Source organism: Pteropus alecto, unplaced genomic scaffold, assembly GCF_000325575.1.
Source record: "Pteropus alecto unplaced genomic scaffold, ASM32557v1 scaffold974, whole genome shotgun sequence".
NCBI lineage: Eukaryota > Metazoa > Chordata > Mammalia > Chiroptera > Pteropodidae > Pteropus > Pteropus alecto.
The window spans coordinates 1-21,647 of NW_006434881.1; the positions used below are offsets into that span (position 1 = coordinate 1).

A 21,647-nucleotide genomic window follows, 5' to 3' on the forward strand; every position below is an offset into this window, starting at 1 on the left:
AACACGAAGAGAAGGGTGACGCCCTGCGTCCTGCCAACCCCCGCCACGCGGTCACTGCACCCCTCTCTTCCATTCTCTCCTGTCCCCTCCCCCTGTCCCTCCCCGCCCCTCTCCCTTTCCCTGTCCCCGACCCGCCTTTACTGGCAGCCGGCCTCGGTGACACCGGCCAGAGCTGCAGCGGACGGCGTGGACAAGCGTTCTCCTCAGCAGGCGGCTCTGCGATCGAGCGGTGTCACCCCTACCGCGCCGCCGAGCTGCCCGGAGAGCGGCCCTAGAAGTGAGGCAGCGCAGACCCCTTGCCCGGCAGGGCTACCTGCACTCCGAGCCCACAAGCGCTGCGCGCTGGGCTTCGGAAGGCCAGGGAGGCGGAGGCCGCGCATGTCTTTCCACGGACGACGGGCAGCTGGGGACCTTGCCTTGCACCTTCATCCCGCGCCTTGGCCGGTTCCCGGCCGTGCGGAAGGTGAGGGTCGCCGATCTCGCAACCTGGGACTCGACAGGGCCCGGGCCACCCGCCTCCCCAGTCTTGGCCGCTCGACAGGACCCCGGCCCGGGCGTGGCCCGACATCCTCTCGGCCACCTGGGCACTTAGGCAGGTGCAGTCTTGCCACAGCCCCGGCCGGCCCTGAGCCAAGACCACCCCTCGCCGGCTCTCCCCGTCAAGCCATGCCGGACCTGCGAAACGCACACAGAGCCTCCGGCCACACCCCGAGACATCGCTTCGGACGCATGCAGCCCTCGCCCTCCACCGGGACCAGGGCCCCGCCCCGTCCACTGCCCCTTGCCTTCACATCGACTCTCTCCATCAAGAGAGACAGAGAGAGAGAGGAAGACGGAGAGCCAAGAGACAGAGGGACAGAGAAACCCAGAGACAGAGCGAGTGACCAGGAGGGAAGGAGAAAGGAGGACACGGGTCGCCAGGGCGGGAGGCCCAGTGAGAGCCATGAAGGAGGGTACGGGGTCGCCGGGGAAGGGGAGGGCTGCGGGAGCTGGCTGGGGTCAGACACACAGAGAGGGACAGTGAGGAGGAAAGGGACAGAGATGGAGAGAGAGACGAGAGAGGAGAGCCCGTGCCCGCCCATACAGAGAGCAGGACAGGACACGCGGACGAGTGCACCGGCGCACAGAGCCGGACCCCGACTGTGACCCCAAGACCCTGTGGCCGCCCTGAAGAGGCTGCTTCCACAGCAGAGGGTGGTCGTGCCGGGGCTGGGCTCGGGCAGGGCGGCAGTTCGTGCCGGTGCCCAGTGCTCCGTGCCCCGAGCCCCGGGACAGGCTGGGGGCCCAGGGAGGCTCATTGTGCTCAGAGTCCTGCCGGGCGTCGCGCCGCAGAAAGGAATGACGCAGGGGCTCACTGGAGTATGTGTTCGTGTGTGCGCGCGTGCATGTGTGTGCATGTGTGTGTGTATGGCCGAAGGCTGCGGCCTGTCAAGAGCGAGGGCTCTAGCCGCGCACGCGCATGCGCTCTCCTTCGTCTCAGCCTCTCTGATGCAGATGGTCTGTCCCGCTTCCCGTCCCGGCTGTGCCGGGAGGATTCACTCCTGGTCCGACGGCACTGGGCTGTACCGTGAGAAGGGCGAGGAGAAGGTGCCGGCCGAGACTTGAGGCTTCCGGTGGAGCGGGGTTGGGCAGGGCGCGGCGGGGCGGGTGGGGGTGGCTGGTCCCGCGTCCTGGGGATGCGAGCGCACTCCCAGCATGTGTCAGAGACCGCAGTCCTTGGGGCTCAGCCTTGCGGAGCCCAGGAAGGGAAGGGCTCGGAACCGAGAGAGGAAACAGCCCAGGGCTAGGAGCAAGAGAGCAAGTGAGGGCATTGGAGACACCCTTGAGCTCGGGCGGCTACCCGGGGCCCCCAAGACAGCTAGCGAGCGAGCGAGTAGGTCCCGCGGGGCGTCTGGGCGCACCCTGGCTGTAGGGCAGCAAAAGGAGGGGGCGGCAAAAGCCTACAGCACCCGGTATTACTAGTTGGTCTCCCATCCAAGCACTAACCAGGCCCGACCCTGCTTATCTTCCGAGATTAGACGAGATCCGGCGCGTTCAGGGTGGTATAGCCGTAGACGGGAGAGGATGTTGCCTGCTGCCCCAAGACCCCAAGCCTGGCCTCCCCGGCACCGGAGACGTCTGCGCCTGCATCGCAGCAGAAAATAAACTTTTGTGATGACATACACATGGGTGCTAATTTGAAATGCATATGATAGCAGCAGAAATAACTGTTCATGAGATGCACCGCTGTGTTATTCCCAAAAGGCTCACCAGATGGCAGTGGAGTGTAAAGTTTTATGATGACATAGATCCTAATGGCCACCGTATGGCAGTAGAGAATGAATATTCATGATCACTCAGGTGTTATTAATAAAATATACACTTGATGGCGGCAGAAAATTAATTTTTATGATGATATACACTCTGTTATTCTCAAAATGCCCACAGGATTGCTGCAGAAAAAAAATTTATGGATACAGTATTTTCACAATGTCCACGAGATCGCAGCAGAGAATAATTTTCAAGACACACTGCTGAGTTATTCCCAAGATTCTCACAAAATGGCAGCAGAATAAAACATTATAACCACATACCCTGGGGAGTCATTTTTTAAATGCCCATAAGATAGTAGCAGAAGTAACTTGTCAAGACGTGCACTCTTGTGTTATTCCCAACATGCTGAGTTGATGGCAGCAGCAAATAACTTTTTATATTAACGTACACTTGCCTGTTATTTTCAAGTGCCCACCAGACGGCAGCAGAGAACAATTTCTCATGACATGTACTTTTTTGTTTATCTCAAGATACACATAGATGTCCATGTACAAGAACTTTGTTTAACCAAACGTCCTTAGGTGTCATTTTCTAACTGTATGAGATAACGAAAGAAATAACTGTTTATGATATGTGCTATGGTGTTATTCTCAATATGACAACTAGATGGCAGCACGGAATGAGTATTCGAGATGATCTACAGTAGGATATTATTTCCAAATTGCCCACAAGACTACAGAAGAGAATTACTTCATGACAAGCTCTCCTGTGTTTTTCACAAGACGCACACGAAATGGCATCAGAAAACTTTTCATAATGACATTCCACAAAGATTATTATCAGAATGCACATGAAATAGCAACAAAATTACATTTTTATGACATGCGCAGTGATTTATTCCGAAAATGTTCACTATGTAGCGGCGGATGAGTATTCATAACAAACATATTATTTCTAAAATGCCCTCCAGATGGCAGCAGGGAACAAATTTCATGACATACACACTTTTGTTTTTTCTAAGATTCATACGAAATGGCAACAGAGAAAAAATTTATAGAGGCACACACTGGAGTGGTATTTTTTAAAGGCACACGACAGCAGCAGCAATAACTTTCCATGGGACACACTGTGGCATTATTCTCAAAAAGCTCAACAGATGGCAGCAGATAATAAACTTTTACGCTCACATACACCTGCGTGTTATTTTCAAAATTTCCAAGTCATGGCAACAGAGAACAGTTTTTCATTATATGCAGTCCTGCGTTATTCTCAAGTTTAACCTGAAAAGGCAACAGAGAAAAAAAATTGTAATGACATATCTCAGGCTGTTATTTTTTAAATGCACATGAGATAGTAGCAGTTTTTTTTTTTTTTATGAGATTCACTGTAGTGTTATTCCCAGAAAACCAGCAGATGGCATCAGAAAAAGATTCTGTGCTGACATATACTTAGGTATTATTTTCAAAATGCCCACTAAATGACAGTAGAGAATAACTTCATGACATGCACTCCTGTGTCTTCACACAATGCAAATGAAATGGCAGTAGACAAAAAGTTGATTATAATGAAATTTCTTTGTGTTTTTTTTTTCAGAATGCACATTACCAAGAGGCTGAAATAACATTTTATGATCTGTGCGGTGTTATTCTCTGAATGTCCACCAGATGGCAGCAAAGAGTAACTTTTTTATTTCATACAATTCAGTGTAATTCCCACAACGCCCAAAGATGGCAGCAGGAAATAAATTATAATGATGAAATACACTTGTGTGTTGTTTTCAAAATACCCACGAGATGGCAGCACAGAAAAACTTCATGATGACATGCTCTGAGTGTTATTTTCAAAATGAACATGAAAAAGCGGCAGAAATAACTTTCTGAGCAGCCCTGTCATGTTATTCTCAAATTTCCCACCAGATGGCAGCAGAGAATGAATATTCATAATGATCTGCCCTTGATGACCTATATTCCCAAAATGTACACGAGATGTCAGCAGAGGGTAAGAAATTACATTTCAATACCTAAATGCACACGAGATGGCAGCAGAGAATATAGAATAACATTTCATGCCCTAAACTCTGGTGCTATTCCTAAAAAGCACAAGAGATGGCAGGAGGATAAGGAATAACGTTTCATGACCTAAACTCTGCTGCTATTCTTAAAATGCACACGAGATGGCAGGAGAAAACATATTAATAACTTAAACTAGCTTGCTATTTTAAAAATTGGCCACGAGACGGCAGCAGAGGATAATTTTTCATCACGACCTTTGCATGTAAGTGAAAATGTTATTCTTTGCTGCTATCTGGTGGGTATTTTAGGAATAACACCCGAATGTTGTCATCGTGAATATTCATTTTATGCTTCTGTCCATTGGGAACTGCGAGGAAAACAAAGAACATCTTTAAAAGAATCATTTCAACTGCTTTCTTGTGTGCATTATGAACATGATAACTAGTGGTAAGGCATCAAGAAAAATTCTTGTGCGCTGCCATCTTGTGTATCTTAGTAAAATCAGAAGTTCACGTCCTCAAAATTTATTCTCTGCTGACATCTTGTGGTTAATTAAAAAATAACAAGCTTATGTATATCGGCGGAATTTTTTCTGCAGTCATCTGGTGGGAATTTGGGGCATAACACCTGAGTGTATGTCATCATGAAAATATATTTTATACTCTCATCTACTGTGCATCTTGGAATAAGACCTGAGTATAATTAAATATTATTCCCTCCTGCCATCTCGTGGGTCTTTTAGGATTAACACCCAGCTGTTTCTCATCATGAATATTAATTTTCCACTGACATATGGTGGGCATTTTGGGAATAACACCGCAGTGCATGTTACGAAGTGATATTTCTGCTGCTATAGTGTGTGTCTTATAAGTGACACCCAAGGGTATGTCGTCATGAAATATTTTGTCTGATTCCTTAGAGTATCTGTCTTGGGAAAAATGAGGAGTGCATGTTAGGAAAAAATGTTCCCTGCTGCCATAGCGTGGACATTTTGAAAATATCAACCATGTGTATGTCATCATAAAAAATTATTTTTTGCTCTTATTGGTGGGCATTTACAGATAAAACGCATGCGTATGTCATCCTGAAAATTCGTTGACTGCCACCACCCTGAGTGCATCTTGGGAATTAAACCAGAGTGTAATTTAAAAAGTTATTCTCTGCTGCCATCGGATCTGCATTTTTGGAAAACACCCGATTGAGTGTCCTCGCGAACTATCCTTCTAGGCTGCCGATCGGAAGGGAAGAGGAAAATAACACCACAAAGCACGTCACAAAAAGTTATTTCTGCTGCTACATCGTGAACATTCCGAAAGTAAATCCAAGGGCATTTCATTATAAAAAGGTTTTGTCTGCTGCCATTTCGTGTGCATCTTGGGAAAAATACAAAAGTGCATGTCATGAAATGATTCTCCGCTGCCATCTAGTGTGCATTTTGAAAATAACACTCGAGGGGGAATGTCAGCATTATGGGAATGACACCACAGTGCAAGTCATAAAATGTTATTTCTGTGGCTCTCTCTCGTGTATTCTGAAAATAAACCCGCGGACATAGTGTTACAAAACGTTTTGTCCCCTGCCATTTCATATGTATCTTGATATAAACACAAGAGTGCACATCATATAGTGATTCTCTGCTGTCATATCGCAGGCATTTTGAAAATAACACCCAGGTGTGTATTCATAACCATTCATTCTAGGCTGTGCTCTGGTGGGCATTTTTGGAAGAAGAACAGAGCACATTTCATAAAGTATTGTTTCCGCTGCTTTCTCACGTGCTTTCTGAAAATAATGCAAGGGCAGGCTGTTATGAAAAGTTGTCCACCGCAATTTTGAGAGCATCTTGGGAAAAACACCAGACTGAATGTCAGGAGATATTGTTCTCTGATGCCATCTCTTTGGAATTTTCAAAATAATGACCAAGTGTATGTCATTATAAAAATTTACTTTCTGTTGCCATCCTTTGGGCATTTGGGAATAACACCTGAATGTATGCCATCATGAAAATGTATTTTATGTTCTCATCTACTGTGCATCTTGGAATAACACCAGACTGGAAGTAATAAGGAGTTAGTCACTGCTGTCATCTGGTGTATATTTTAGTAATAACAACTAAGTGTTTGTCATCATGAATATTCATTCTCTGCTGCTATCTGGTGGGCGATTTGGAAGAAGACCACAGCGAATGTCATAAGGAATTATGTAAGCTGCTATTTCATGTTCTTTTTTGAAAATAATACCTAAACATTTCTCTTTATGAAAAGTTGTTCACGGCCATTTCCTATGCATTTTAGGGAAAATACAGGAGTGCATATAAGGACAAATTATTCTCTGCTGCCATCTCGTGGGCTATTTGAAAAAAGCAAGCAAGTGTAAGTCATAAAAATTTATTTTCTGCGGCCATTCTGTGGGCGTTTCGGGAATAACATCCGAATGTACGCCATCATGAAAATATATTTTCTACTCTCTTCTACTGTGCATCTTGGAATTACACCAGAGTGCAAGTAATAAGAAATTATTCTCTGTTCCATCTGGTGGACATTTTAAAATAACGAGTGTTTGACATCATGAGTATTCATTCTCTACTATCATCTGATGGGTATTATGTGTATGACTGAAGAGTGCCTATTAGGCATAATATTATGACATTATCTCTGCTGCCCTTTCGTGCTAATCTTAAAATAAACAGGAGTTAGTCACAAAAAAAAATTGTTCTTTCCTGCCGTCTCGTGGGCATTTGGAAAATAACTCCCATGTGCATGTCATCATACAAATTTATTTTATACTTTGATATAGTAAACATCTTGGTAATACCACATGGTGTATGTAAAAAAAAAAGTTATTCTCTGTGGAAATCCGGTGGTATTTTAGGATTGACACTTAGGTGTTTCTCATGATGAATATTCATTCTCTGCTGCTATCTGGTGGAAATTTTAGGGGTGACAACATGGTGCATGGCAGAAATATATTTCTGCTGCTATCTCGTTTGCATCTTCTCAAGAAAACCCAAGGGCGAGTCAACAGAATATGTTTTTGTCTGCAGCCTTTTCATGCGCATCTTAGGAAAAACGCAGCAGTGAATTTCAGGAAATGATTCTCTGCTGTTCTGTTTTGTGCATTTTGAAATGAACATGCAGGTGTTGGTTCATAGTGACTATTCATTTTCAGCTGTGATCTGCCGTGAATTTAGCCCATATCACAGTTCTTTTTGCTGCTATGCCGCTAAGCAACGTTTTGGTCTGAGGCCATTTCGTGTGCATCTTAGAAATAAGACAAATGTATGTCATGAAAAATTATTCTCAGCTTTCATCTCGTGGGCATTTAGATAATAACATGCAAGTGTATGTACGTGTAATTTTTTCTGCGGCCATCTGGTGGGCATTTTAGTAATGACACACGATTACAGGTCATCATGAAAATTCATTTTCTTCACTCATCTTTGTGCATATTCTCTGCTGCCATCTTGTACAGATTTTAGTAATAATACTTGAGTGTTTGATAGCCTGAATATTCATTTTCTTATGCCACCTGATGGGCATTATGAAAATGACACCAGGATATATATCATCATAAAAATTAATTCTCTGTTGCCATCTCCTGGGCATTTTTGGAATAACACCCTAGTGTAGGTTATCGTGAGTATTCATTTTTAGCTGCCACCTGGTGCGCATTCTGCGAAGAACATACAGAATGCCATAAAATGTTATTTCAGTAGCTATCTCACCTGCCTTCTGAAAATAAACCCAAAGGAATGTCATTATGAACAGTTTTAGTGGGAATAACTCAGGATTGCATGTCATGAAAATTTTTTCTCCTCTAACACCTCGTGGGTATTTTGAAAATAACACCCAGGTGTATGTCATCATAAAAATTTATTTTCTCTGCCACCTCGTGGACATTTGGGGAATAAAGAACAGAGCATGTCCTTAATGTTATTTTGCTTCTATATCATGTGCATTATGAAAATAAACGCAAGAAATTATCGTTATGAAAAGTTTTCTGCTACTGTTTTGTGTGCATCTTGAGATAAACACAGGAATGTCATGAAGTGACTCTTCAGCCGTCTTGTGGGCATTTTGAAAATAATGCCCTAGCTCATATCATAAACAGTTATTTTTTGCTACCTCGTGGAGTTAGAAAATTACATCTAAGGATATTTGGTTAAACAAAGGTTTTGTCTGTGACCGTTTCATGTGCATCTTGAGATAAACACGAGTGCATGTCATGAAAAATGATTCTCTGCTGCCATCTGGTGGGCATTTTTAAAATAACACGTAAGTGTATGTAAATATAAAAAGTTATTTTCTGCTGCTATGTGGTGTGCGTTTAGGGGATAATACAACAGCACATTTCATAAACAATTATTTTTGCAAATGATTCATTTGCATTTAAAACTTAACACAACCAGGAGAGTCGTTATAATATTTTTCTCTCCTGTCATAATGTGTGATTATTGGCAATAGCTCAGGAGTGCATCTCATTAAAATTTGTGCTCTACATCTTGTGGGCATTTAAAACATAACACCTGTGTGTGTCATAATTTTTTTTCAGCTGACATCCTGTGGGCATAAGGGATAAACAGCGGAATGTACAGCATCATGAAAATTAACATTCTGCCACCATCTAGTGCATACTTTGTTAGTAGCACTTGAGTTTTGATATCGTGAATATACATTCTCTGCTGTCATATGGTGGCCATATTATTAGGCGTGTGTCATCATAAAAATTTACTTTCTCCTGCCATATGGTGATCATTTTGGGAGTAACACAACAGTGCATGTCATGAACCGTTATTTCTGCTGCTATCGTATGCATTTTCAAAATAACACCCATGTGTATGTCATCATAAAAACTTATTCTCTCATGCCATCTCGTGGACCTTTCGGAATAACACCAGAGTGTAAGATATCATAAAAGTTAATTTTCTGCCCAAATCTTGTATGCTTACAGAGAATTTTACCAGTGTATATAAAAACTTATTTTACGCCGCCACCTGGTGGGAAATTTGGGTATAAACCACAGCGCATAGGCAATGTTTTTTATTCTACCATCTAATGTTCCTTCTGAAAATAAACTCGAGGGCATATCATTATGAAGTTGTCAGTTGCCTTTTCGTGTGTATCTTGGCAAAAAAAAAAAAAAAAAAAAAAAGCATTGCCTGTCACGAAAAATTATTCTCAGCTGCCATCTCGTGGGCATTTTAAAAAAACTGGCAGGTGGCTATCATAAAATTTTATTTTTCTCCTGCCATCTCGTGGGCATTTGGGGTATAACACCATGGCCCATATCATAACTAGTTATTTCTGCTGCTATCTCGTGAAGTTAGAAAGTAATACCTAAGAGCTGGTCGTTAAAAAAAGTTTTTGTCTGTGGCACCTTCATGTGCATCTAGGGATAAACACAGGACTGCATGTCATAAAATTTTTCTCTGCTGCTATCTCCTGGGTATTTTGATAATAACACGCAAGTGTATTTCATAATAAAAATTTCTTTTCTGCTGCCATCTTGTGGGTATTTTTGAGTAACACCCGAGTGTACGCTAACTTGAAAATTATCTTCCTCTCTCATCTACTCTTCATCTTGGAACAACAGCAGAACATAAGTAATTAAATGTATTTCTCTGCTGTCATGTGGAGGGCATTTGGGAATAACACCAGAGTGTAAGTAATCAGAAGTTATTTCTTGCTGCCATCGATGGCCTTTCAAGGAATAATCCCCCGAGTAGGTCATCATAAATATTTATTTTTTGTGACCATGTTTTGGGCATTGGGAGAATAACATCAGATTGCGTATCATGAAACTTATGTCTGATGCTCTCTTGTGTATTTAAAAAATACCACCCATGCCATGTCTTTATGAAATTTTTCTGTTCTCCCATTTAATTCGATCTTAGGTACAACACAGCAGTGCAAGTCGTAAAACTTGTTCTCTGCTGCCATCTCGTGGGTATTTGAAAATTACACCAGTTGTATGCCATCAAAAACATTTTTTTGTTGCCATCTGGTGGGCATTTTAGGATATAATCTCAGTGTAGGTCATCATGAAAATTTTTTTTGTCTTAATCTTGTGTGCATCTTGCGAATGACATAAGAATAAATAAGTTATTCTCTCCTGCCATCTGGTGGATATTTTAGGAATTAACCTGTGTTGTCCTCATGAATATTCATTCTCTGCTGCCATCTAGTGGACAGTTGGGGAAGACCACAGCTCGAGTCACAAAGAGAAATGTCAGCTGCTATCTTGTACATTTTGAAATTAATAACTAAGAGCATGTCGTTATGAAAAGTTGTTGTCCTCTGCCATTTTATGTATCTTGGGAAAAACACAGCAATGCATGTCCTGAAAAGTTATTCTCGACTGCCATCTCGTAGCCTCTTTTGAAATAATGAACAAGTGTATATCATATAACTTTTGGTGTTGCCATTTGGTGGGCATTTCAGAAATAACACCAAACGTTATACATCATGAACATTTGTTCTCAGCTATCATCTGGCGAGCATTTCGTGTATGACAGAATAGTGCCTGTTGTGAATGACGTTTGAAATTACTATCTCTGCTACACTTTGATGTTAATCTTGGGATGAACATAGGTGTACCTGTCATGAAGAATTGTTCCATGCTGCTATCTCAGGGGTATTTTGAAAATTACTTCCAGGTTTATATCAACAAATACTTTTCCATTGCCATCTAGTGAGAATTTTCGGACTAAAACTTTACTGTAGGAAACATGAAAATTCATCTTATCCACCAAACTTGTGTGCGTCTTGGAAATCACACGAGTGTAAGGGAAAATGTGTTGTCTGCTGCCATCAGGTGGGAATTTTAGTAATAACAACCAAGTGTTGTCAACCCAAAAATTCATTTTCTGTAGCCATCTGGAGGGCATTTTTGGACTAATATCACAGTGCGTGTCAAGAATAATGTTGCTGCTATATCGTTTGCATTTCAATTTAACACTCCAGAATTTGTCATTATGTTTTTTCTCTGCTGCCATTTCGAGTGAATCTTGCGAATAAAATAACAGTGCACGACAACCTATCTGCCGCCATCTCGTGGACATTTTAAAAATAACACCCAGGTGTATGTCTTCATAAAATTTTATTTTCTGCTGCCATATGGCAGGCAATTTGAGAATAACATCCGAGTATAGGTCATCATGAATATTCATTAACTGCTGCCATCTGGTGGGAATTTTCTGTATAACTCCACATCGCATGTCAAAACAGTTATTTCTGCTGTTATCTCGTGCAGTTAGAAAAAAAATCCTAAGAGCATGTTGTTGAGCAGTTTTTATCAGCGGCCATTTCGTCTGCATCTTGAGATGAACACAGGACTGCATGTTATAAAAGATTATTCACTTCTACCTTCTCACAAGCATTTCGAAAATAACATGCGACTGTGTTATTGTAATAAATTTTTCTGCCTCCATCTGATGGTCATTTTAGAAATAACACTTGAGTATAGGTCATCATGAAAATTCATGTTCTGTCCATAACTTTGTGCATTTTTGGAATAACACTACTTGTCAGCAATAAATAGTTATTTTCTGTTGTCATCTGGTGTATATTTTAGAAAAAACACTTCTGCCATCATTCATGTTAATTCTCATCGTCCACCTGCAGGCCATTTTGAGAGGAAGACTACAGCGCATGTAACAAAGAATTATTTCAGCTACTATCCAGTATGCCCTTTGAAAATAATTCCTCAAGTTGTGTCGTTATGAAAAGTTGTCCGCCTCCATTTCATGTGCATCTTCGGAAAAGCGCAGAAGTGCATGCCATGCTTTCATCTCGTGGCCAGTTTTGAAATAACAAGTTAGTGTATGTCATCATAAAAATTCATTTTCTACTGCCACCTTGTGGGCATTTTTGGAATAACACCCAATTGTATGCCATGAGAATAAATTTTCTCCTCTGATCTACTGTGCATCTTGGAATAACACCAGAGTGAAAATAATTAAAAGTTATTCTCTGCTGCCATCTGGTGGGAATTCTGTGTATGACATTATGAAATTTTTCCATCTTCTTCAATTTTGTGTTACCTTGGAATGAACGCAGGAGTGCATTTCATGAAAAATTCTTCTCTCCTTTCTCGTGAGCATTTTGAAAATAATGCCCACACGTATGTCATCAAAAAAGGTATTTTCAATCCTCATATAGTGTGCATATTGGGAAATACACATTATGTACGTAATAAAATGTTATTCTCTGCTGCTGTCTGTGGCGAGTTCGGGATTAACACTCAGATGTTTCTCATCGTGAATACTAAATCTCTGCTGACGTGTGGTGGGAATTTTGGGAATAACATCACAGCGCATGTCATGAAAAGCTATTTTTGTTGTTACTCCTGTGCTTTTTATAAATAACACCCAAGAAAAAGTCATCAAGAAAGAGTTTTGTCTGCTGCCACTTCATGTGCAACTTGAGAAAATAAAGTGCATTTCATGAAAAATTGTTCTCCGCTGCCATCTTGTGCAAATTTTGAAAATAACGACCATTCTACAGCCATGCCAGCCTGAACACGTCGGATCTCGTCTGATCTCGGAAGCTAAGCAGGGTCATCATAGTTAGTACTTGGCTGGGGGACTACCTAGGAAGACCAGGTGCTATAGGCATAAATAATGATAATAAAAATTACACCCCAGGGTATGTCATTATAAAAATTTTTCTGCTGCCATTTCATCTGAATCTTGAGAATAACAAGAGTGCAACATGAAAATTGTTCTCTGTTGCCATCGCGTGGGGATTTTGAAAATAACTTCCAGATGTATATCATCACAACAATTTCCTGCTGTCATCTCTTGAGAATTTTGGGAATAAAACTCTACTTCAGGTCATCATGAAAATTCGTTTTCTGACCCACACTCGTGTGCGTCTGGAAATTACACAAGAGTGTAAGTAAAAAAAATATTCTCTACTCCCATCTGGTGGGCATTTGGATAATAACACCACAGTGTATGTCAAGTAAATTTATTGCTGCTCTATCGTGTGTAATTAAAAACACTCCAGCTTATGTCGTTTTAAATTTTTCTCTACTGTTATTTCTGTGAATCTTAGAAATGAAATAGGAAACCAAGTCATAAAATCTTCCTCTCTGCTACCATCTCGTGGACATTTAAAAAATAACAGCAAGGTCCGTGTCATTACAAAAATTTGTTTTCTGATGCCATCTTGTTGGTATTTTGGAACTAATACCCAAAAGTAAGTCATCATAAATATTCATTCACTGATGCAATCTGGTGGTAAATTTGGAAATAACACCATATTGCATGTCACTGCTGCGATCTCGTGCAGTTAGAAAATAACATCTTGGGGAATGTCATTGAGTAATGTTTTTTTGCAGCGGCGATTTCGTGTGTATATGGAGACAAATACTGCAATGCTTGTCATGAATATTCTCCTCTGCTGCCATCTCACACGCATTTTGAAAATAACAGGCAAGTGAATGTCATTATAATTTTTCTGCTTCGTCTGGTGACCATTTTAGAAATAACGCCTGGATATAGGTCATCATGAAAATTAATTTTCTCCCATCTTTGGACTTACACCGGAATGTAAGAAATAAAGAGTTATTCTGGGCTGCCATCCGGTGTATATTTTAGTAATTACACCTCAGTGTTCGTCATCACGAATTTTCATTCTCTGCTGCTGTCTGGTGGGCAATTTAGAAAATAAACTCATGGTATTTTAGGAAGAAGAGCACAGCACACATCATAAAGAATTATTTCAGCTGCTATATCATGTGCATTTTGAAAATAACACCTAAGCGCATATAATTACAAAAAGTAGTTATAACTGACCATTTCATATGTATTTTAGAAAAAAATACATGAGTTCATGTAATGACAAATTATTCTCTGCTGCCATCCTGTGGGAATTTTGGAAACAGCACCATGAAAATATATTTTCTTCTCTCGTCTACTTTGCATCTTGTAATACATCAGCGTGTAAGTGCATGTTATTATCTGCTTTCATCAGGTGGGCATTTAGGAATATCACCGAGCATTTGAAATCATGAATATTTGTTCTCTCCAGATTTGTAATCTGGTGGGTGTTTTGTGTATGACAGGAGAGTGCCTGTTGGGCATGACGTTATGAATTTTTTACCTCTGCTGCCATTTCATGTTTACTATCTCTACATGAGACAACAGCAGAAATAATTGTTTTAGATATGCAATGTGGTGTTACTCCCTCAAATCTACAAAATTGCAGCAGAAATGAATATTCATGGCCAGCTACACTTGGATGTTATTCCCCAAATGCACACAAGATGGCAGCAGAAAAAAATTTATGATGACGTTCACTTGGGTGTTATTATCAAAATGTCAATGAGATGGCAGCAGAAAATAAATTTTTATTACATACAGCTGGTGTTATTTCCAAAAAGTGCAGAAGATGGCAGCACAAAATAACTTACACTGATGTTATTCACAAGATTCACAGTAGATGAGGGCAGAAAATAAAAGTTTCATGATGCCATACAATAGAATGTTATTCCCAAAATGCACACAGCAGGGCAGCAGAAGATGAATATTTATGATGACCTACACTGGGGTGTTATTTTTGAAATGCCCACGAGATGGCTGCAGACAATAATTTTTCATGACGTGCACTCCTGTGTTCATCCTAAGATTCACAAGAAATGAGAGCAGGGGAGAATTTTGTACCATCATGCCCTCGGGTGTTATTTTTAAAAACACAAGAGATAGCAGCAGAAATAACTTTTCATGACAGGCACTGTGGTGTTATTTGCTAAATGTCCACCAAATGGCAGCAGAAAATGACATTTAATCAATTACACCCTGATGTTATTACAAAATACACAGTAGATGAGAGAGGAAAATATATTTTCATGATGGCATACACTCGGGTGTTATTCCCAAAATGCCTATGGGATAGAGGCAGAAAAAAAAGTTTTATAATGGCATACACTTGCTTGTTATTTTCGAAATGCACACGAGATGGCAGCATAGAATAACTTTTCATGACACGCACGCCTGTGTTTTTCCAAAGAGGCACATTAAATGGCCACAGACAACAATTTTTCACAACGACATACTTTCCATTAGGTATCATTTTTAAAACGCACACGAGATAGCAGCGGAAATTATTCTCTATGACATGTGCTGTGGTCTTATTCACAATATGACCACCATATGGCAGCAGAGAAAAATATTCATGATGATAGCACTCTGGTGTTATTCCTAAAATACCCACCAAATAGCAGTAGAAAATAACGCGTTTTACTTATACTCTTGTTTAATTTCCAGGATACACACAAGCTTGGGGCAGAAGACGAATTTTCATGATGACCAACACTAAGGTTTTATCCCCAAATTGCCCACTAGATGGTATAGGAAAATAAGTTTTTTGATGACATAAAAATTGATGTAATCTTGAAATGCCCACGAGTGAGCAGAAAATGAGAATTTTCATGACACTCACACCTGTGTTATTCCCAACATTCACACTGAATGGGAACAAGGAAAAATATCAAAACAACACGCCCTTAGGAGTTATTTTTTAAATGCACATGAGATGACAGCAGGTCAATTTTCATGACTTGCATTCCTGTGTTATTCCCAAGATTCATATGAAATGGGGGCAGAGAAAAATTTCATAACGACATGCCCTTGGGTGTTATTTTATAAGTGCACACAAGATAGCGGGAGCACTTAAGTTTTCATGCTATGCACCGTAGTGTTATTCTTGAAATTCCCACGAGATAGAAGCAAAGTATGAATATACATGAAAACAAACAATGGCGGCTTCTGGCTTAAAAGCCCACTAGAAGACAGCAGATAATAACTTTTCATTATTTACCACATGCAGTTGCTTTCTAAATGCACAATAGATGGCAGCAGAGAATAACTCTTTATTACTTATACTCTGATATTATTCTCAAAATGCTCACCAGCTGGCAGCGGAGATTAACTTTTCTTACAACCTAGTATAACTGTTGAGATGCACACAAGATTGGTGCAGAAAACAAGTTTGTATCTGAACTACTTTCTGATTTCATTCCCAAAATTCACATCAGATAGCAGAAAATAAATTTTTATGATGAAATACACCTGATTGTTATTTTCAATGTACCCACAAGAGGGCAGCAGAAATAATGTTTCAAGACATGCAATTCTTGTTGTTAACAAGGTGCACACAAATTGGCAACAAAGCATTTTATGATGACATGCCCCTGGGTGTTATTTATGAAATGTGCATGGGAGAGTAGCTTAAATATCTTTTCATGACGTGCACTGTGGCATTACTCCCAAAATTCCCTCTGGATGGAAGCAGAGAATGAATTTTTATGATGACAACCACTCAAGTGTTATTCCTAAAAAACCCACCAGATGGCAGCAGAAAATAAATTTTTAGGATGACATACACATAGGTGTTCACTTGAAATACATGATATCAGGAGCAATAACCGTTCATGAGATGCACCGTTGTGTTATTCCCAAAAATACCACCAGGTGGCAGTAGAGTGTCAAGATTTATGATGGCATAGGCTATATATGGACACCGTATGGCAGTAGAAAATGAATATTCATGATCACACACTCAGGTGTTATTAATAAAATATACACTTGAAGGCAGCAGAAAATTCATTTTTATGATGATCTACACTCTGTTATTCTCAAAATGCCCACAGGATTGCTGCGGAAAATTTTTTTAATGAAATACACTGGTGTTATTTTCACAATATTCACGAGATAGCAGCAAAGAACAATTTTTCAAGACATGCACTGCTGTGTTATTCCCAAGATTCACCCTGGAAGCAGAAAAAAGAAACATAACAACATACCCTGGGGAGTCATTTTTTAAATGCACTAAGATAGTAGCAGAAATAACTTTTCAAGATGTACACTCCTGTGTTATCCCCAAAATGCTGAGCAGATGGCAGCAGCAAATAACTTTTTATATTAACGTACACTTGCCTGTTATTTTCAAATGCCCACCAGATGGCAGCAGAGAATTACTTCATGACAAGCACTCCTGTGTTTTTCACAAGATACACATGAAATGGCATCAGAAAACTTTTCATAATGACATTCCACAGAGATTATTTTCAGAATGTACATGAGATAGCAACAAAATTACATTTTATGACATGCACTGTGATTTATTCCAAAAATGTGCACCATATGGCAGCAGATGAGTATTCATAACAGACACTCAGGTATCATTTCCAAATTGCCATCCAGATGGCAGAAGGAATAAATTTTATTATACTCATGTTATTCTCAAGATGCAAAACATATGAAAGCAGATAATGAATATTTACGGTGACCTACACCAGGTTTTATTCCCAAAATGTCCACCAGATGTCAGCAAAGAGTAACTTTGTTATTTCATACACTGTGGTGTTATTCCCAAAATGCCCACCAGAGCGTAGCAGGAAATAAATTTTATTAAAATATTCTTCTCCATATATCTAAAGGCTGAGCCAAGGTAAAAACCTTACGTCACTGAGCAGGCAAAATAAATTAAGTTTACCTGTGAACATAGATAAAGTTTCCTCTTAATTTCTGTGAAAAGGCATTTACGATTTGTATTTGTCCTTGGTGCCACAGAAGCAGTTTGTGCTTTCAAAAACATTCTAGACATTCATTTTTTTTCTTTAGTATATTATTATCAAACAATATTAAATTATTCACTTAACCAAAGTGACAAAGCAAAACTTTGGTTCTTAGGATTGAGGAAATTATCTCTTAAGTCATCGAGCACTTGATTAAGATGAAAAACTATTTTAAGAAAACTGTCTTTGATTTCTAGGCAGAAAACTTTTCATAATATCTGGAGCAGAAGGATGCAGGAAAACTTTGTCCTTCTAAAGAAAGAATAACTAAACTCTGCTTCTACAAAAGCTTTCTTTTGATATTTAAATTTTTTTTGGTTAAATTTATTCCAATCTCATTCAGCTTAACTGTCTATAAAGTTTCCTCTCCCAAGATGTCTCCTCACAAACCCCCTACAACACTCCTTTTCACAGATTTTTTTTCCCAGTTTTCTTCTTTCCCATTCTGCAAGAACCAGCCTTACATTAGGACAAAGTTAATTTCCTTTCCCTCTAAGGGTCTAAGGAAGAGTGTGAAACCTCCAAATCTCTTTGTTCACACTGGACTCAAATCAGTTAGCATATCTACAGAAGGAGCTGCTAGCCTGGGAGAAAGACAGGCTAGAATTAAGGTAGAAGCAATCCCCATTACATTTAGACCAATACACTCTAATATCTTTAATTCCTGTGTACTATGAAGCAAAAAATAGACACACTTACATGCAGTACTCTTCACCCTCACTACCTGACACCCTGAAATAAATATAAAGAGGAATTTTCCACACCGAGCTGGTTCCTCTCCCGGGTACTCTAAAGACTGACACCCCCTATCGTCACCCCTCCACACTCCTGGGACACAAAGCTTCTCCTCACCTTTTCTCACCATGTGTGTCCAAAGAGCAGTTCTGAGGGCTGCAGAAGTACAGGAACTGCCTCAGCACAGTGCAGCCACCAGAAGCCTCAAGGAACTTTGAGGGATTAAAAAGGTGAAGCCCTGGCTGCGTGCACGAGAAGCCACCTGCTCTACGTGGATTTACGCTGGGTCAAGCAGAAAAGTGAGGGTTCTGTGGGGGTCTCTTAACCTGAGTAACGAATCGTAAAATGCACACAGCCTGAAGACCAGACACTGGTGCAGGCTGGCCCTGCGCTAAATGAGTCCACAATGATTGGTGGATTCACCCAGGTCTCGCTCCTTGGTTCTTCCCCTTAGCTCCTCCACATTGTCTCTCAGCATCTCAATGCACCCCAGGCCCTCACCTCACACTGGCGGACTGATCCAAACCACTGCCTGATTTAGCCTAAGCGCTTTTGATTGGACATTTGAAGGCGTCCTGTGCATTTCCCTGTAGGTCAACCCCATCCTTTCTCCTCATTGACTTCTGCTTCCAACCACACACCTGTGAAGCTAAACCCCATTTTTTCTCCTCTGTAGCCATCACTGTAAATCATAACAAAAACCCTAACCATAATGCTAAACTAATGTAGGGAAGCAGCAAGAGAATTAAAATGTTAAATTGAGCTATTCAGAGACTACAATATGCTCATCAGCTCTGTGGTCAGGCCATGAGGGTACCTGAAGAACAAAGGAAGATTTCTGCTGGAATTGCTAACAACCCATTTTCCATACTTGTAAAGGGGAAACAGGAAAAACAGAGTCTTTAAGTGTCTGCCCTACACAAAATAAAATCATTCATTCTCTGTGTCTAAAACCATAGATAGCCTGTGGATTAATGGCTGGGAACTGCCAGCAGGTTTTCACACTGCATATGCATCCTTTCTCACTGTTTGTCCATGGCAAAGGAAATGGGTAAACAAAGTCTTTAAACTGTAACTCACGAGAACAAAAGAATGATATATAAACTGGACTTCTCCAGAATACATGGGGCTTTTTCCTCATCTTGGCTCTTCGTCTTTGCTATTTCTAGTCTTTGCTTTTCCCCTTTTTACAATAAACTATCCTTTTGACTCTCACTATGGCATGAATGTTGAATTCTTTCTACACTTGCCACCAAAGAACCTACCTCAGGGGAGGGGTTGGTCTCCCCACACTTGGGGAAATTTGTCCTATCCTGCATCAAAACTATAACACATTACCCATAAATGATAACTATAAACCATAACTACCATAAACATAACCAGAAAACCTAAACATAATCCATAATCTATCACCACAAACCATGAACTACACATAACCATAAACAGTAACCATAAACCATAACCAAAGTATAACCCATAACTTGAACTCCTAACTCAGTCCCAAACTCCATCCCAGCAGCAACCTTGATCCTAGCCCTCTAAACCATTAACATCTTAGATAGAGTACTTCTTAAAGAATAATAAAAAAAAAGGTATTAGAGCAAGTAAAGACTTTGGGAAAGTTACAGGACTAAATATCAATAAGCCACATTCTGTTTTACTCTTATATGCGAGCAAGGAATACTCTTGAGAAGAATTTAAGTAAATCATCACATTTTAAATAATGTCAATGTTAATAATTGTTTTGAAATGGATTTAATCAAACTGCAGGATTCGTACACTGAAAATTAAAGCCATCTCATGGTGATGGAAAGAATTAACACTGTTTAGATGACAAAAGTACATAGCTGATGCAGATTCGATATGATTCCTATGAAAATTTACAGAAGCCTTTGGGAAAAATGCACAAGCTGATCCACTTATATAAAATGTCACGGGACCCCAAAGAGCTGCAACAGTCGTCAAAAGGAAAATCAAAGCAAGAGGCTCATACTTCCCAATTTTAATTCTTTATAGAAAGTAACAGTGATTGAAACATTGTGATACTGGCATAAAGAGATACAGATAGATCAATGAAACCGAATGGAAAGCCCAGAAATAAACCCACCCATCAACAGTCCATTGATTTTTGATAAAGACAGACAACATTAAAAAGGCTAAAAAAAAGGGTCTTTTCAAAAATGGAGCCATGTGAGTGGCCATCCACATGAAGAGAAATGAAATAGGATCCTAACCTCATGTTACATGCAAAAATTAATTCTAAATAAACAAACAGCTTAAATAGAGAAGGTAAAATTATAAACTCTCAAAGAAAACAGAGATAAATTTTCATGACCTCGAATTTACCAATGGTTTCTTAGAGCAAACAACAAACAGAAACAACTAAAGAAGTAATAAATAAATTCGATTTCTTCTAAATGAAAACCTTATGTGTATCAAAAGGAGCTACCCAAAAAGTGAAAAGACAGTCTACAGAATGGAAATAGTTGTACATTATATCTCTCATAAGAGTCTGTTATCCAGAAAAAGAACTTTTAAAACACATCAACGAAAAGGCAAACAGGCAGATTTTAAAATGGACAAGGTACTTAATTACATCTTTCTCAAGAGAAGACATACAATTTGACCAACAGGCACACGAAAAGATGTTAAACATCATCAGTCATGATGGAAATGCCAACTAAAACTACAATGTGATACTCCTTCACTCATACTGTAATTGAGAACACCAGAAATAATAAACATTGGCAATGATATAGAAAAATTGGAACCCTTAGATGTTGCTCGTGCAGGTGTAAAACTATGAATGACTATCACTTAATTTAAATAACAAAACCTTAAAAGTTTCAGCTCACCAAAGACACCTAGAAAAACTTTCAAATGTACATGTACAAATAATTATTGCTAAATAGTTTACCTAAAAACCTTTATTAGTATCTATTTTATTTATTAGTTAAAACTATGAGATTGCAAACCCAATTGTTATCTTGATTTTTCTTGATGCTTTGTATATGAAGCTATTTTCTTTATATACTTTGGAACACAGCTAACATAAACGTATTTTTG

General features: G+C 39.9%; 1 pseudogene; it reads right to left on the bottom strand.

Annotated features, from left to right (window-relative positions):
- Positions 1-1,937: 1,937 nt before the first annotated feature.
- LOC112478896 lies at positions 1,938-2,056 on the bottom strand (annotated as a pseudogene).
- Positions 2,057-21,647: the final 19,591 nt, after the last annotated feature.